This window comes from Peromyscus californicus, unplaced genomic scaffold (genome assembly GCF_007827085.1).
Source record: "Peromyscus californicus insignis strain IS unplaced genomic scaffold, ASM782708v3 Scaffold_8__1_contigs__length_139910024, whole genome shotgun sequence".
NCBI classification, from domain to species: Eukaryota; Metazoa; Chordata; class Mammalia; order Rodentia; family Cricetidae; genus Peromyscus; species Peromyscus californicus.
Genome location: NW_026294606.1, coordinates 83,776,018 through 83,782,017, shown reverse-complemented (window position 1 = coordinate 83,782,017; position 6,000 = coordinate 83,776,018).

The following is a 6,000-nucleotide window of genomic DNA, read 5'->3' as shown; positions in this document are numbered from 1 at the left end:
AGGACCATGTCTAGTTTCATCCATTCTCCTGCAAACAGTGTAGCCTCCTTCTCTATGGACAAACATAATTCTGTCGGGTGTACACATTGTCCTTCTCCATTCCTCTGCTGTTGGACACCTGGGTTGGTTCATACTTAGCTCTTGTGAATAGTGCACACTGATGAGCAAGGTCTCTGTGGTATATGTTGACTTGGAGTCTTGGGGTAAACACTGAGAAGTGGTATATGCGGTCGTATGGAAGCTCCATGTTTAGCCTCTGAAGACACACCACAGCGATTCCCATGGTGGCTGCATTAGTTTACATTTGCTCCAGCAGTATGCAAAGACTCCCTTCGGTCCCCATCCTCACCAGCATGCTGTTTTTCTGATTCCTGCCATTCTGATGGGGTGAGACGGGCTCCTTTAAGCTGAACTGCCTCGTGTCTCACCTGTTGGGAAAACTATTCCTTTTCTAAGGCTTGACCCAAATGCTGTATATCTTATCATAAAATAGTTCCCTGTCTCCCAAGTCTACTTGACTGAACTGTCTTTGCTGCCTGTGTTAGAGGTCTTGGCAACTTGACCAGTCTTTGATTAGCCTCTAAATGTAAGGCAGGAACTGTTTCAATTATTCAGTTTATTGAAGCATTTATAGAACAAATAAACAAATATTTGAAATTCTTTCTGTCCCCCCCAAAATTGGAAAAAATGAAATGGAATGAAAACCTAAGTCTCGAGTTTGTGACAGACTATAAATAGAATAAGCACAAATACAATGAGTGCCCAGAGCTGACCTGAACATGGGGTTCACCACCCAAAGAAGACAGTGATCTAGCTCTTAGCCATGATGCCACTGCCATTCTACATGGTGACAAAATGCTTAAAGAATTGCTCTGACGTGGGCTGGCAGGAAGGTGTGTCACATGTAGGGTTCTAATTGTCACTGACTGTCCCCATTCTGGGACTAAGTAATCGCCACACATGCTCACCCCTGGAGGGACCAAGAAGCTCAAATTAACTGTGTGTTTTGTGGCTAGAAAGGAGACAGATGGACCAAAAAGGAGTGGGCTCGTTTTATTTACAGTAGGAAGAAATGCCACGCTGGATACTGGAGAGGGTGGCAAGCACGGAGCCATGATGGGGAGACCGTGAGAAGGGCAGAGTGGGCAGCCTGCGCTCGCAGAGGGTCAGTGCTGTTTTTGGGTCACTGTTTCACCTGCCTACCATGAGCAGCACAGATGCTGGGCAGCTGTGTTTCCTGTCAGCATCACTAAGGTGTTTTGGAAAGAGATGTGCTTGAGATGACAGATTAAGTACTTATTTTCTCTCCCACCTCAAGTCCTGAAGATTGAAAGGTCAGGAATGCTGAAGGATTCCTGAGGGTAGAAAAGAAACCGAGGAATTAAAAACTACAGGGTAAAGTGTCCACTATGCGAGTGTGGGCAAGACTGGCACTATACCCTGCATGGCTCTGGACAAACCTGGTGCTCTAGAACACGAGGAGACCAGTGCTGGGGGTGTAGACTTCCTCCTGAAAGAGCTGGGGCCATGAGAGGTCCCCCCGCCAGGGCATGTTCCCCGGCCTAAACCCTGGAGTGTTTGCTATGCAAATGGGGTCACCTGGGTGGAGTCATGTCTGTTTAGGACAGCAGGCAAAGCAGAGCAGATGTGAAGCACTGTTCCCATCAGGATCCTGCAGGTATGTGGTACTGTGATGTCCACAACAGGTGCCCTTGGAGGGAGGACACTGCAACACCAATCACATCATAACGTTTTCCAAAGTGTGTGAAGGTCTAGATCTGACATAATGAGACTCAAGAGCAAGTCACAGCAAGGGCAGTCACATACATTTGACACATTAAACTTATACATTATATGTTTTTAATAAAAATACCTAATACATAATTAATTTTTCATAAATGTATACATAAGTTTTTATCACATGATGTTTTACTTCATGAACTGATTATTGTCCCATTTTGCTTTTTAAAATTTTAAATTTTAATATGGTTGAGTCTTTTATCACTATATTGTAAAAATATGTACAAAACTTTAATTTTTCAGTTTACATTTACTTCAATTTATATTTTTCTGAATGTATAAGTTTTGAGTACTTTAAACATATATTTTATTGTTGCATATATTATTATTTTAGATTTGGTGAAACTTTCTTTTAGTCATGTAACAATTTTTCTAAAATGAAGGAAAACATAATTTGAAGAGTAAACATACATTTCTAGATAAATTATCTTATTATTAAATATTGATAACCAGTGACAAGACTCTCAGATATGGCAATGTTAATTTAACTCAGACATCTTTAATTCAGACAACTTTGATACTTAGCAATTTTTAGTTATTAAACACCAGTACCTTTACACATGCATTTAAATGTTACCCTATGAACATCTATTTGTCAAAATAGAAGACAGCATACACTATGTCTCAGTGTGACTCCTAAATACAATCTGTGATCATCACGAACTCTTGAGTTCCTGCCTAAAACTTACTAGAACTTGGTTAGATGCTGGGATAATTCCAAACATTTCCCAGTCAGTGATCATGAAATAGGTCATGATCACCATGAAAAATGGAGACCTTGGCTGAATGTGTAAGTGCATACCTGTGATCCCCACACTTGGAAGGTGAAGGCAAGAAGTTCAAGGACAGCCTGCTACATAGCCAATGTAGGCTATATACAAGTCCCTGTCAAAACAAAACAAAACAGGTCAGGGACCCTCAGGTAAAGAGATTTGAAAGCACTGAACTCTATATATAAGAGCTAAAACTAAAACAGAATGACAGAAAAAATTGAAAATAAAAGACTGAGAAAAAGAAGCAGCCAGGGAATGCTATAGAAAGAAAGTGGGTGAGTGGACAGCAATAGCTGCTAAGTTAGTGAAATTCAATCCTGGAATATGAATGAGGAGGGAACTATACTATTGAAACATAACACTTCTCTACACCCAATGAGCCAGCTGTGAGCTGTTATAACTCCACCTGTCTATTTTCCATTGTTATAACACAATACTCGAGACTCTGTAATTTGTAGAGAAAGGGGTTTGTTTAGCTGACAGTGTTGGAGGCTGAAAGTGCAAACAGCATGTCAGCTGTCTGCATTGTGCTGTGGAGGGTGGTATGGGAAGAGCGAAACATCACATGGTGAGAGATGATGCCAGACAGGGAGGGGTCAGTCTTGCTCTCTTAAAATAGTTCACTCAAGAAAATGGACCAGGGACTCCCAAGAGCTACCTTAACCTCTCATGAGGACAATTGTAGCTAGAGTTTTCCTGCCTGGCCCACAGTCAGGACAAATCTCTCTCACCTGCCAGTCCCACAGCCGCTCAGACCCAACCAAGTAAACACAGAGACTTATATTGCTTACAAACTGTATGGCCGTGGCAGGCTTCTTGCTAACTGTTCTTACAGCTTAAATTAATCCATTTCCATAAATCTATACCTTGCCACATGGCTCGTGGCTTACCAGCGTCTTCACATGCTGTTTGTCTTCGTGGTGGCTAGCAGTGTCTCTGACTCAGCCTTCCACTTCCCAGCTTTATTCTCCTCCTTGTCCTGCCTATACTTCCTGCCTGGCCACTGGCCAATCAGTGATTTATTTATTGACCAATCAGCAACACACTTGACATACAGACCATCCCACAGCAGACAATGTATTAACTGACCTGATGGCATGCTGCTGTGTCCAAGGATAATGTACTAAATGACTTGATGGCATTCTGTTGTTGTGTCCATCACAGCTCCAAGGAGCTGGCCCTGACTAGGGCCGTGAGGGAATGAAGAAACAACAGACAGATGCACACACAAACACAGACAGTCAGTGCTGGACTGGGTTCTCAGATGGAGAAAGCTCAGTGTATTTACTATAGAGGCTTACAGAGAGGTGGGGTTATCACATGCAGATCAACCAGGAGTCAAGCACACAGCCGATCAAGGAAGAGTCTCTGTAGGGGGGCAGTGTGTAAGCTGTAACTATCTGGATGTGGGGGAGCTATGGTGGACATTTTCTGTCAACACCTGCACACAGATCAGGAGGAACACTTTGCCATGTCTCCATGGGTCTGTGGGCCTTGACATGGCTATGCCTACGTCAACAGCACACACTGGCTCAAGACTTCACTCATTCAGGGCTCCCTTCACTCACTACGGCATTGCCACCAGACCCTACATCTTAAAGGAAGAAGGGCCAGCCAAAGAAACCCACCCTGGCCCTAAAACCAGCGAGATAAAGACACACACCCTAACCCTGAACCCAGAACCTAAGAAACACACCCTGACCCTGAAACCAAAGCCAAACTTTGGTCCTGGAAACAGAGCCAGTGAAAGAACTATGCCCTGGCCCTAAAACTAGAGCCAAAAGGCTAAAAAGGGCCAGCGAAAGAAACACAGTTTGGCCCTGAAACCAGAGCCAACTCTGCCCCTGACCAACAAAACTAGCCAATCCCTGGGCAGAAAATCTGCTCCCTGGAGAAACTCCGCCCCTAAGAAGCCCTAGATAAGCCCCTCTGCCTGTTCAGTTGTGGGCTGTGCTTTCCCACCCTGGCAGAGGCAGCTACTCTCCTGGACTCCTCCTTCCCAAATAAATCTTTCTTAAAAGAGTTTTGGGTGAAGATCTTTCGCCACAGAACATAAGAACCTTTGCTGAGACGTTCCCTTTGGAGGGGAGCTAAGCAGAAAAAAGTAATAGAGGAGATGGCTACATTTCTGCAGGTTTGCCCTTTAGCAGAGTGAAGCAGAAGCAGCAACATCTTGGGCTGGAGAGAAGGAGCAGCAGAGCTCTGCAGGGAAGCCCTCTTCAGCTGTAATGTCTCCCTCTTGGAGAAGAGCAGGATTCCTACATCCTGCAGGGAGACCATCCCCCACCGCACCCCAGCTTCAGGTATAGCCTGACTTCCCAACAAGTCAGGATACCTTTCCCTCCAGAGCTGTCCTTTTGCAGCACTTCCTAACATCACCATTCTATAGACTGACCATTCAACCCATGAATCTTAGAGAGTCACGCTCAGACCATATCCAAACCATTCAACAATTGTTAGACATAGATATAAAAAGTGGGAAAACAGGTGGTATGCTGTAATCAGCTGCTCTCAGTAATCAACAGACAGTTTAAGAGCCATCACCAACATTTGTAGGGTATGAGTAAATATAACAAAGCAAATTATACATATGACTGGATGAATGAATGGATAAAAATATGTACATAATAAAATATACATGCATGCATAATTAATAGCTGGCTAGAATCACAGACACAAATGTAGGAACAGAGAGACAACAGATGCTAGATATGCACAAATAATAGGGATGGATAGGAATAGACAGTCAATGGATGATTTAATAATAGGGGATAAATGACAGATGAAAGGCATGAGATGGATGGAAAGACCCAGCTCTAACATTCCAAAAACAAATCAGTGGAGATGTCCACCGGGAACCTGAAAAGGAACGTTTATTTTAAAGGCCCAAACCTTGACTTCCCTCCTCATTCTGACAGAAATAGTAATGGAAGCTGTGAGGGTAGATCAACTCACCAAGAAAAATAAAAGGTGGCGGGAGAGGAAGAGGAGGAGGAGGAAGGGAGGGGAGGGGAGAGAACCTTGCAGTACATCTCCAGTTAACAAGAGGAAAACACCAGGACAGATGGACACAACATTCAGAGGGTGTGTAGCAACACTGAAGTCAAAGGAAGCCGCCCCACTTGTGTTCCTGAGTAGGTGGCTCTGATAATTGCTTTGAAAACCAGAGTATAAATAAAAGTCTGTGGGTGGTGACAGAACACTGCCCCTGTTTCCAGTTCAACTGAGTCTGTCTTGCCCTGCCCACCAGAGGTTTGGGGATCTGCTCAGTTCAGACTGGGTGACTCCCACCATTTTGTAAGTGGCTACAACAGCCAGCAAAGCCTGCCTTCCACCCCTTTCCCCAACTTCTCTTCATTGGCTCTCCATTTCAAACCCAAGCTGGGAGACGACATCCTTTGTAGCCCCACGGCACACCTGACACCAT